The sequence below is a fragment of the Orcinus orca genome, chromosome 16, assembly GCF_937001465.1.
Source record: "Orcinus orca chromosome 16, mOrcOrc1.1, whole genome shotgun sequence".
NCBI classification, from domain to species: domain Eukaryota; kingdom Metazoa; phylum Chordata; class Mammalia; order Artiodactyla; family Delphinidae; genus Orcinus; species Orcinus orca.
Genome location: NC_064574.1, coordinates 65,272,828 through 65,285,766, shown reverse-complemented (window position 1 = coordinate 65,285,766; position 12,939 = coordinate 65,272,828). Strand labels below are relative to the sequence as shown.

The 12,939-nt window shown below is 48.3% G+C and overlaps 1 protein-coding gene and 1 pseudogene across 1 annotated transcript in view; one reads left to right on the top strand and one right to left on the bottom strand.

Annotated features, from left to right (window-relative positions):
• GPR139 (G protein-coupled receptor 139) overlaps window positions 1–12,939 on the top strand; it is a 40,409-nt gene that overhangs the window by 18,056 nt on the left and 9,414 nt on the right. The window lies entirely within an intron of this gene.
• On the bottom strand, window positions 11,947–12,828 carry LOC105748881 (rho-related GTP-binding protein RhoG-like; annotated as a pseudogene).

Sequence of the window (12,939 nt, the reverse complement as noted above, 5' to 3'; positions counted from 1 at the left end):
GCTCTCTCTTTCCCGATACCAATGAGGCTTCTCCAAAATATCTTGTGATAATTAACATTTGCCTAACGTCTTTCCAGTTTGCAAAGCCGCTTCCGTGCAGCGTCTCCTTTGGTCCCCACGACAACCCTGGGAGTTTGCAAAGCAATTTCACTGAGGTTATCACACTGGAGACTTGAATTCTCAAACCTCATTTCCCTGCGGTCCACATGCCAGCCAAGCCTGTCACTTTACAGTTCTGCAAACACAACATGGTTTCACATTGGCTTGATTTTGTACTTGTAGTTCCCTCTGCCAAGAAAGTAGCCCATCCCTTCCCCGTACAACCAAGGAGTGCCCTCTTCATTCTGGAAAACCCTGGGCAGGCAGGGAAAGGCCTTTTTCCCTGGGACACCCTGGAGTCAGGAGCCCCCAAGGATGGGGCCCATGTCAGAGGCAGACCAGCAGGCCAATGAGCACAGGGCCTGTCCTGCAGCTGATTTGGGTGTCATTAGAAGCAATGGTCCCAAGGCCTTCTGACTTCTTAAAGAGTGTAGCAGTTAACAATTTGAAGTTGGACAGATCCGAGTTCAAATCCTGGCTTTGTGACTTACTAGCTGTGTAAACTTGGGCAAGTCTCTAAACCCAGTCCCGAACTCCCTCCTTTATAGAAAAGATCTGATAATACCCACCTTTAAAGTGAGGGGAGCAGCAGAGACTTTTTTTTTTTTTTTTTTTTGGCGGTACGCGGGCCTCTCACTGTTGTGGCCTCTCCCGTTGCGGAGCACAGGCTCCGGACACGCAGGCTCAGCGGCCATGGCTCACGGGCCCAGCCGCTCCGTGGCATGTGGGATCTTCCCGGACCGGGGCACGAACCCACGTCCCCTGCATCGGCAGGCGGACTCCCAACCACTGCGCCACCAGGGAAGCCCAGCAGTGACTATTAAGTGTAAAATGCTTATCACAGTTTTTAGCATATAATAGATTGCTAAGTGGAAGCTATTCTTTTTATTATTAAGACCACTTCTGTCTGCATCTCTGTTCCTGTCCTGCCGCTAGGTTCTTCAGAACCTTTTTTTTTTTTTTAGATTCCATACATATGTGTTAGCATATGGTATTTGTTTTTCTCTTTTGACTTACTTCACTCTGTATGACAGACTCTAGGTCCATCCACCTCACTACAAACAACTCAATTTCATTTCTTTTTATGGCTGAGTAATATTCCATTGTATATATGTGCCACATCTTCTTTATCCATTCATCTGTCGATGGACACTTAGGTTGCTTCCATGTCCTGGCTATTGTAAATAAAGCAATTATACTCCAATAAAGATGTTAAAAAAAAACACTTCCAGGAATTCCCTGGCGGTCCAGTGGTTAAGACTCCACGCTTTCACTGCTGAGGGCCCAGTTTCAATCCCTGGTTGGGGAACTAAGATCCCACAAGCCGTGCAATGCAGACAAAAAAAAAAAACAAAACAAACAAACAAAAAACAGCCTGGAGAGCTGGGTTGAATTTTTTAAAATAGTAATATTATTAAGCAAAACAAAACACTTCCCTCATGGCAGAAAAAGGTATAGAATCACTCATCATCCTCATCCTCACCGTTACTACCACTACTGCTATTATTATTTACATTTTCTCTTATTTCTAAAGGGAGAAAAAAAAACCACTTGCTTTTCTACTGACACTTTCCCTGTCCTCTCTTGGAAATGATATTTCTGCTCAGAAAAAAAAGGGAGGCAGATTGTTTTGTCATAAGCAGGGCTACAGCAAAGCATGGGGGACATCAATCCAGGGGGCTGGACAAGCTGACTCCTGAAGGGTCAAGGACAAGGGTCAATCAGATAAAGTGGATGAAGAGTGTTCTAGGAAGAGACAACTGCATAAGCAAAGACCCAGAGCCGGAGACAGTGAGGCTTGTTTGGGGAGCTGCAGTCCTTTGGTTCCTCTCCGCTGGGACAGAGGGAAGGCAGCACTCGTGAGTGAAATGGGATGGAGAAGGGAGCCGAGGCCACAATTCCAGGGGTGTCAACTCTGCAGCCCTGACTTTTGTAAGCACTTTCTATGCATTGACTTATTTAGTCCTCACAATAGGCTTCATTTCACAGCTGAGCACATGGAAGCACAGAGATGTTAGGTAACTTTCCCCGGGGTCACACAGCCAGTAGGAGTCACATCTGGATCCAGTGCCCATGCTCATCACCACAGCACTAGGAAGGGCACTGCTCCTTTTCTTCTGTGACATTCAGGTGTGTGTCCCCAAGCTAGAAAAGAAAGAGACCCCCTCAAAATCACAAGGAAGCAAGCCGACTTTCAGCTGCTGAACCCAGCTTGGGCAGAATGGAAGCTACGCTCTCTCTCTGCCACCTCCCAGCGTGCAGAGGTGGGTCCTTAGAAGTTCCCAAACATAAATCCATTTCCATATAATTACACCTCCTTGACCTACATGTCATTCGGCCGTGTGGCACAAAAATCAATTTCTCCAACCAGAGAAAATTGCTTCCTGAGGCCCCCAGGTAATTAGACATTGTCTTCTGGGCATGGCCTGCTCCCTGTCCGTCCATGTCCTCTGGCACAGGTGCTGCCGCTTCAACCCCGCATCTGCTGGGAGAATGCAGGTCCCGTCGTGGAACACAACAACCACCAGGACGCTGGCCTTGGAGAAAGTGCAGCCAGGTGGTGTACATCAGGGAATTTTCCAATGTTCTTGGACATCCAGATCCCATGGAACTTTCCCCTGCCGGCCTAAGAGGGGAAGGGGACACGTTTTGCAGGAAGATGGTACCTCTCGGCATTTCTGCTGCTCCTGTCAAATTTTATATAGGAGGAAGCTACAATACCAACCCATGTTTGAAAGTTTCAATGAGTTATATAAAGGACCCTCTGTTCTCCACCACCCCCCTCAACTACCTTCAAGGACGTCTAAATAACAAGCATCTTACTTTGTAAAACCCTTTAATGCTTAAAGCCCTTCAATGAATCTCTATCACCTCAGGACAAATTCAACTCAAACCCAGTTTGAATCATTAGAATCAAGTGCTGTTACTTCTCTACCTCTTCTCCCGCCAGGCCTCCCTCCAACTCCCTCCCCGGCTCTGGGCAGGGGCAGGCAGATGGCAGAAATGAGTGCGGCCCATGGGGACTTGTTGAGCTGCAGGGTAGCCCCAAGTGGAAATGTGGGCCCAGTGTGGCCTCTCCTTTTGATTTTCAAAAGAAGTTCAAACCCTCAATTGGACGTGAAATACTCCAATTTGTAAACATGGCAACTGATTCAAAAGTCTTAAAAACACATCTGCAGCCTGGAATCAGCCCCTTAAGCCCCCAGTCTGTGGCCTCCATTCCATGCTGAGCTTAGGAGCTGAGCTCCTGCAACGGCCACCCTCTTTCTCTCGCCTCTTGGCCTTCGCACATTCTGTTCCCTCTTGTTGACACACTTTGCTCCCCAGTCATTCGACTGGCTCCCATTCCTCCATGTCACTGCACGCGTGCCACTTCCTCCAAGAAGTCTTCCGTGATCCTCTAGGCTAGACTCGTTACCCCTTCCTAAGTGCTCCCATAGCACGATGCCTCCTGCTGTCATGGAGCTTCCCTCTGGTGATCTATCTGGCTTCTGCCAGGATAGGAGCCACAGAAAGGAAGAAACCATTTCCTCGGGTTTACTATGACGTCCACGGCTGTAGCAAGGTGGCTGAATCCAGCAGGGAGTCAATATCTATAATAGAAGGAAGGGTCTGGAAGTCGGCCTGAGTAGTCTTGGTGAATATGCAAAATTCTCCTCAGCCCTGAGTCTCTTGGGTTGGGTTGGTGAGCGACAAAATTAACACTTACTGAGCACTCACTATGTGCCAAATACTCTTCTAAGCCCTTGATTTAATTCCCATAAGAACGCTAAGAGAGAGGTATCATTATCCCCATTTTACAGATGAGGAACTTTAAGGCAGAGAGTTATTTAAGTAACTTAGCCAGGGTCACAAAGCTAGGAAATGACAAACTTGGGATTCAAGCCCACGAAGTCTGGTTTCAGAATCGGTGCTCCCCACTTTCCAACAAGGGAAAGAGTCAGTGCTCTAAGAAAGAAACTATCACACCCAATAGAGAAATGAATAATACTTTTGAGTACATACTAAATGCTAGGCATAGTAATAATGCTTTTATATATGAAGTTACTCAGTCTTCTCAATAAGCCCTTTGGGGAAATGGTATTTTCCCCCTTGCACAGGTGAGGAAACTGAGTTAAATCATGCCTGGACAAGTAAATGGGGAATTTGAGTCCAGATCCATCAGCCATCATAAGAGGAAACAGGAAAATGTTCCCGAGAGGCTACCTAGAGAGACTGGGTTTAGAGAGAAGACAGAGGGAAGGGATAAGATCAAGTCGTCATGGATATAATGGAGTACCACAGAAGTGACAGCCAGCAGATGAATACTCCACAGAGAGCGCCTTGGGTAACCCATTCATCCACCCATCCATCCATCCATCTGTCACACTTTTATTCCTCTAACACTGACGGAGTACATACTCTTTGACTGCCCTGTGATAGGCCCTCAAGGTTCAGAGAAAAAAGATACAGTCTCTGCCTTCCAGAGAATGGGTGATAAAGATTTTGAAGGAGATCAGTACCAAAATGTTCTAAATACTCTACCCAGTGAGGTGCTTACCTCAGTGCACTGAGATCAGGAAAGGCTTTAAAAATAAGAAGTCTGCCAGGCAAAGTGCTGTAGGCAGGGAAGGCCTTCCAGGCAGAAGAAATAGCCCATACGATGCTACAAAGCCGAGAAAGAACACTGCACATTTAGGCAACAGCTCATAAAGTGAAGAGCATTTGCATGGGATGCAGAAGGGCGCTGATGGTGTGGGGGGTATCCGGTCGGCTGTACAAAGACACTGGATTTTGCTACAGAGCAGAGGTCTCAAACCCATGGGCCACACCCTGTGTGTGTGTGTGTGTGTTGCCTGCAAGCCTCTCTTGAAACATTGGATGACCTGGCCACAGTTGGCTGTCATTCCCTCCTGAGAAACCACCAGGGGGAACTGAACAGTGGCTGCCCTCTTGAAAGGGGGTATAAGCTGGGCCGCTCACTAAAGGCCCCCGCAGGCTCACCTCACACATTGATATCACCTACCTGGTCCCTTGTGCCATTTGAGTTTATAAGCCCTGGCATAGAGCCATTGAAGGTAGCAGGGAGTTTGAATGACTCCTCATGCTGCCTTGGGATGACTTATTCAGTAAGTTCTCAGCACCCTGAGTGCAGGGTCTTGTACTCCTTGAGAGTCTGATCCAGGCTTGGCTACATAGTTGAGCATCACTAAATTTATGTTGAGCTGAAATTGGATTCACATGGAAGATTCTGGCACAAAACCTCTTCTGGAGAAGCTGATAGTCTCTAAAAGATCTCACACAGTGAACACTAAATTAATTTCCAATTAATTTCCAGTTACCCTTGATCACATCACCTGACTCATTTTCTGCAGTAAACACTTAGCAGTCTTCCAGTCTATTCAAAACTATGACAAAGCCCTTCTGCATGTCTAAAATGCCATGTTAATCTATGTTCGTAGTCATTCATTCATTCATTCAACAGATATTTAGAGCACCTACCATATGCCCAGAACTGTGTGAGAGGTTGGCAATATATTAATAAGAAGAAGAAAAGAAAACACACTTCCTGCTCGTCTGGATTTCTAACCTAATAGTTATGATGGTAAAATTATATAGCCTGTATGGTACCAGGCACTGTGCTTGGTACTTTCCATATATTAATTCATTTAATCCTCACAAAAGCCTATGATAAGTGCCGTATCATCCTTTCCATAGATGAGCAAACTGAGGCATAGAGAGGTTAAGTAGATTGTCCAAGGTCACACAGCTAGAGTGGCACAGGCAGGTTTGAACCCTAGCAGCATGGCTCCGGAATCTGTACTCTTTGCCTCTTACCCTTCTGGGATGACACTGGGAGTCCCTAAAGTGACTCCCAAATCATCAAAGTGATGGTTGTGATAGTTGTGGTCAGCACTGGTGGTGTCTATAGCAATGGAACCCTGGGTAAGTAGATTAACCATAACAACATGTTCTGGGACCTTTGTATATAATAGTGAGTGTTTTTTTTTTTTTTTCCTGACATCACATGGTATTGCTTTTCCTTCTTTTAAGTTGGAGACACTTGATGCAGACCTAATACTAGAAAGCAGCTGGAGGCGCGAAGTGACAGCTGACTGCTGCAGTTTATACGTGGCCTTAGCTGCAGGGCAGCCAGCTGCCCCTCGGAAGTGGCCCCTGGGAAGAGAAGCCTTCAGGCTAGGAAGACAGCTTGGGTCTTTAGCTGAAGAATTATTTAATTTATCTGTTATGTTCCTAGTTCTTGACTGTGTTGCCCACCGTCCTGCTTCCTTTGCCCATGTGGCTCCTGGATCCCACCAGCCCCTCCTTCACGCTTCCGTGCAACTTTCCCAGGCCCCGAGGTCAGAACTCATTGCCATTTTCTCCCATGGGCCTGAGAAAATGCCTGGGCCACCTGGGTCATGCTCGCTGCTTGGTCGTGCAACCTCTTTCCCTTTCTACCTCGCTTGCTAGTGGGGAGAGACTTGTCTCTCCACACCAGCAACCTCAGTGCTGTGAATGGCACACAGTATATGCCCAGCACGTGCTTTTTGAATGAAAAATGGTCCAGAGAAATGTGTGACCCACCAAAAGCCTCAGAGTTAGCAGGCAGCAGAGCAGACCTCAACTCTGTCAACATAGATCGTAAGCTCCATGTGGACTCACGCCACCTGTGCGTTTGCACATTGCTGCATCCACAGTGCCTGGCCCAGTGCCTGGTGCACGGTGGGCAGCTCGGTAAATGTTTGTGGAATGAGCAAATGAGTGCCAACCTCCTTTAATTCTTCTGTTGTCCTTGCCTGTGTGGAAGAAGACAGGCAACAGGAATGAAGGCTTTGTGTTGGCTGCGTTTTGCATGCACAATTGATAAGCTATTTGCCCACAGCTAAAAATACCTACCCCCGACAGCCAGTGGGAGACGAATGGTGCTTAGTGCAAGACATTTAATCAAACAGCAACAACCCGAGCAGAGCCACAAAAGCCTCTGACACCACGGTGAACTCCAGACGAAGAGCCCAGAAGCCTCTGACTTCCTGTTGGTCCCCTGACACCCAGTGACCATCACTCTGGGTCCACAAAACAGCAAAACAAATGAGCATTCTGTGCACATGGCAGCCACCAGCTGCAAGTCTGGGGACGGCCATGTGGGCGGAAACCGTGCACCTGGGGTGAATCCCAGGGAGAATTAGCCTGCGCGAGCACCATTCCATACGGGAGGCGCCATGGAGAGGGTCTCGGTGGTAAGCCCTGGACTTGGAGGAAGTGATTAGACCCTCAGAGGCAGAGATGAACCCCCTGTCTCTTTACCCTCGCTTATTCCCAGGGACTGTGAGTGGCGGGTGTTCTTGAAGGACCTACAACTCCTCTGAAGGGAATTCTTCCCTCAGCTACCTCATGCCACCATACATGCCAGCTGATACACACTGTTAAAAAAGAAAAAGAAACAAAATACTGACCCATTTCTACTTAATAGTTCCCTCAAGCTAATGATGGAAGCATCTGGATGAGCAGGTGCATTGAATGGGCTCTAGAGTCTAATAAATTGTTTTTGAATCCTGGGTCCAGCATACATTTGATGTCTGATCTGGGCCAGTCTCTTAACCCACTGGGCCTCAGTGTTCTCACCTCTATAATGGGGATATTAATAGCATCTATCCCTTTATGTCATGTGAGGATTAAATTTGATGCCAGTAAAACCTTTAGCAAGTGAGTCACACATAGCAAGTGCCTAATAAAGGGAATTGTTGTTAATAAATGTACCAGTTATTACTGCATGTGCTCAGCCCTTGTATTACAGGTCTGCGTGAATGGAAGAACTGGAAGAGGCATTTGACACTTTTGCATCCAACCTCAGTCAACTTCTTCACCCTCTGAGCCTCAGTCTTTCTCATCTATAATAGGGGATGAAAATAGTACCTACTTTATTAGCAAGGATTACATACTGGATATTTAATGTTAGATATTATAATATTAGATAATGTTTGATATTGTAGACATGAAATATGCTTCATGTATATGAAGCAGTGAGTTCAGGGCCTGACAAACAGCAAACAGCTGCCCTGAGGACCTTCCTCTTTCCTGCCTTTGCACGTGCTATTCACTCTCCCTGGGAGCCTCTCCTTGTCTTGTGTGCCTGTTTAACCCCTGCCCACCTTTACCAAACGGGAGCTATGATACTATTTTTTAAATTATTTCTTTACTATTCACCGGCTCACTTTGCAGATCTGGAAACTGAGGCTCTGAGAAGGGAAGGGGCTTGTCCAGGAGCACACAAGCGTCTATGTGAGAACTCAGTCTAACCCGAGGGGCCTCCTAACAAAAATGGAAAGGCTAAAGATGCTTTCTTTTTTCTTTCACAGTTTTACTGAGATATGGTTGACTTACGTCACTGTGTAGGCTTAACATATACACATGATGATCTGACTTACAGATAGTGTGAAATGATCACCGCAATAGGTTTAGTTGGCATCCGTCATCTCACAGAGATACAAGAAAAAGCAGAAAAGGAAACGAAAATGTCTTCCTTGTGATGAGAACCCTGAGGGTTTACTCTCTTAACAACGGTCACCTGTAACGTACAGCAGCATGAAGGACACTTTCACCGACCGAGAGCGAGAAACAAGTTAGAGGTCGTTTCTACAGCCAGTTCTCCCATCCTCCGGACTACACCAGGAGAAGCCCCACCTAGATCGCGGGCGCTGCTTCGCCTGCACCAGCCCGTCGCCTGGCTCAGTTTGTCACCTTCACGGGACTGGTCATCACACTCGCAGACAATAACTGTGACCACTTATACTGCACACTCTCCCTGGGCCAGGCGCCGTGCTAAGAGCTTTGTGTGTGCGTGAGATTCCCTCTAACCCTCACAACAGCCCTCTGAACCGGACAGCATCGTTACTCCCATTTTATTGATTGTTCCTTGTGTTTACTTGCCCAAGAGTGCTAGCAAGAAATGTGCAGATCTGGGGTGTAACCCAGCTCCTCCAGACTTCAAAATTCATGCCTCTCTAAGGAGCCTGTCCTTTCTGATAACTCTTCTGTTCTGTGTTTGCTGGAGAGCCACCTCAAGCCCTGCCCCCATCTGTCTCTGTGACAAACCCCCAGAGCTGAAAAAACACAGTCGCATCCATCACTTAGTACAAAAGTTGACCCAGAATGGCACCGTCAAGTGCTTTCAGAATGCTTCTTTGACTTCCCAGCTGTGCCGTCTTGGACAGGTGGCTAAACCTTTCTGAATATTAGTTTCTCCTCATTTGTAAAATGGAGATGAGAGCCTACATTCTGCTTGCACTGTCATCTCCTTAAATATTTCTTTAAGTCAGTTCACTTTTTGGATAAAGTTATTTTATAAACAGGCTTTTATCACTACCCTAAATGGAAAAATAACATTCCTCTAGTACCACTTAAACTAAATGTATAACTTTGAAAGTAAAAATGTTCATCAGCAAATCTCATAAAATCATCTCATCTATACAGAGCCACCCAGCACACAGTAGGTGCTCAGTGTATGGTAGTCATAAGAAAATGAAGCTTGGCATTGAGAAGTATGGTTTGGAAACTTTTGAGTCTGTTGGCCAACTTGAATGTGGTTTCCCAGTTGAGAATCTAGTTGTTGTCATGCTTACCCAAAGAAGCTGTGCATAGTCAAAAAGCCAGAAGCAATTTTACTGTCAAGAGAAGGCCAACCGATTGGCCTGTAGCCTGGAGGAGGACTCACTTCTCCCCATCGCCCTGAGTCAGACTGCCCTGGGGTAGCCATCTTAGCTCTTGCTGACTACTCAACCACAAGGGCAGGCTTGCTAGGTCTCAACGAGTCCTGGTCTATACTGGAAAACACTACTTTATTAAGTTCTGGGAAAAAGGAAACCTGCACCATGTATCCAGGTCCCAAGACTTCCTTGTGGCAAATCCACAGCATTTCTTCTACCAAGGCAGGCATCACCAATTCATTGCAGCACTGCTAAACCCAGATGTGGTTTTGGAATGTTTCAACATGGCACCCAGCAGCCCCTACCAGTCAATTGAAGAGTAAACATTTTTGTCATCCCTGCCTCCGGCTATGCTGTCACCCTGGGCAGGAGATCCTAGAAAGGGAGATTCAAAGAAAGGAAGAAACACAGATCCTAGCTTTGAAAAGGAGCCACTCAAGTGCTAAATGTGGTGACAAGTAGGGTCTCCACAAAAAAATAACAGTGAAGGGCATGATAGTAAAGCTACAAAGAAAATTAAAGAGCTGTCAAATAAGAACTAAAATTTTAAAAGAACAGAAGCTGTTTCAGAGAATGCAAGAAACAAGTGAGTTATCATATAGTAATGGCTCTTAAGGGTATAGTTCCATAGATAAAGACCGATGTTTTTCTCCACCAAGCAGAGAAAAATAGAGAGGGGTTGTTGGTGGGACACAGCTGCAGCTAGAGGAATTGGGAATGAAGAATTTCCAGGGCTTCCCTGGTGGCGCAGTGGTTGAGAGTCCACCTGCTGATGCAGGGGACACGGGTTCGTGCCCTGGTCCGGGAAGATCCCACGTGCCACGGAGCGGCTGTGCCCGTGAGCCATGGCCGCTGAGCCTGTGCATCCGGAGCCTGTGCTCCGCAACGGGAGAGGCCACAACAGTGAGAGGCCCGCGTATCGCAAAAAAAAAAAAGAATTTCCAGATAAGGTGACAGGACTATAGTGCCTGGAATGATCCATGGAGGTAAACGAGAATCTTCCATGGATTCCTTGAGAGCTCAGACTCTCTCCTATTCAGCTCTGCTTCCAGCAAAGTGTCTGGCCTCTAGCTCAATAATTGTCTGCTGAACTGAACTGGCCAGGTGTGAAAAGTAACAAAACTAACATTTACAGAGTGCTCACCATGTGCCAGGGGCTGTACTAAGTATTTTACACGTTATTTCCTCTATTTTTCTAATAACCTATGAGGGTGCTATTTATATTGATGCCGATTTCACAGATGTAGGAATTGAGGTTCAGGGAGATTAATCACTACACTTCACAACCTCTTCCAGCTACGATAGGTTCCTTTTTTCTTTTTTTTCTTTTTAAGTGAGAATTTTTTAAATTATTTATTTATTTTTTGGCTGTGTTGGGTCTTCATTGCTGCGCGGGGACCTTCTCTAGTTGCAGCGAGCGGGGGCTACTCTTCGTTGCGGTGCGCGGGCTTCTCATTGTGGTGGCTTCTCTTGTTGTGGAGCGCGGGCTCTAGACCGCAGGCTCAGTAGTTGTGGTGCACGGGCTTAGTCGCTCCGCAGCATGTGGGATCTTCCCGGGCCGGGGCTCAAACCTGAGTCCCCTGCATTGGCAGGAGGATTCTTAACCACTGCGCCACCAGGGAAGTCCTATGATAGGTTCTTATGTACCTGGATATGTGGGGTGAAGTTCAGCCTGCAAAGAGGAAAAAGAACAAATGGCCCTTCAGAGCCCTTGCAGGAACCTGGAAGCTATCCCTCAGGGATTGCCTTCACATGAGCTGGGGCCCCACTGCCTGACCTCCACCCCACTAGTCCACAGTCAGTTTCGTGCCCCTAATAGCCAACTTCAGGAAGTATGTTCCACATTCCCTGGCTTCTGCCCTGGAGCAAGTGGAACAATGGGAAACAAGGTTGGCCACTGGCCAGCAGGCAGTGCCTGGGGTTGGGACCACATGGATGGACAGCTGCCCTTGGGAAACCCTTCCCTGCTCCTCTCCTAGAAGCCCTCAGGGCACAACTGCCTGAAGACCTCCTGGCACCATCCACAGAGGTCAAAAAGACTGAACACCAAGTCCCGTCAGCATCATCTCCCCCCATCCCCCACTGGAGACGAGATTTTAATAATGCTGATGGGGTAGGAAAGGCCCGGGGGGCATGGGGGGCTGAGTCAGTCAGCAAATGCCTAAGACCTGGGCATGTGGGAGTAGGTTAGGACATATTCACCGTTCTTGGGTTCCGTGGCTCCTTCTTTGGGGAAGGAAGAGAGCATCTAGAGGGGAACCAGTCAAAGAGCAGTGAGGGAGCTGTTAGGGACTGGACAGCTGAGAGCTCCTAACCTGAGAGGACGCAGCACAGAGGCACCAACGTCTGTGTGGGGAAATGGGGAGGGGCAAGGGTTGGCTTCTTGGGGAGGGAGCCAACCTTGGCCTGGGTGAGCTCTCGAGAATACCTGGTGTTCCCAAGCAGAGTGGGGCAGGACCCAAGGTCCCCTCGCTGTGGGCCTCCTTAAAGAGAAAAAGGCATTCAGGGAGCACCCCCCCCCCAAGGGGTGCTAGAATTGTCCTTCAGGCTCAGCTGGGGGCAGACAGGGCACCAAGGCGCCAGTTGTCCGGGGTGGGGCAGGGGCAGCCTCCAAGCTGAGCGCCGTCCTGCTGCCAGGTCAAGCCCTCCAGGGAGCGCACAACGTTGATCTGCTCGGCCAGCACCTGGCCCTGCCCTTGAGGCGCCGCAGGTGTCAGGCTGAGCTTTCAGGTCCTTCCTGGTGCCCAGCAGGAGGATGTACACCTCAGGGCAGTGGTGACACACTTCTGGATGCCACTTGTGCCGCACGTTCTCTGGCAGTGGAGACATAGATGACAAAGACGTTGGGCTGAGGGTGGGAGAGTGTGCGAGACGGTCATGCTCCTGGACCCGCGTCCCACAGGTTCGGGCTCACCGTGCGCCAGTCAGGTGCACTTCGGGCACTGTAATCGTCGAACGCCGCAGGGTGGACTCCTTGGGGAAGGCATCAGCTGTGTAGCAGAGGAGCCCCATCACCTACCACCACTCGCTTGATGCTGTGCATGATGGGTGCAGCTGCCGCGTCGAGGCCACGCCTCCCTCCCCTTCTGGCCCCTCTGGACGCAGCGACCTGGTGCCCTGCCCACCACGGGGGAGCTGGGGCAGCAGCAGCGGC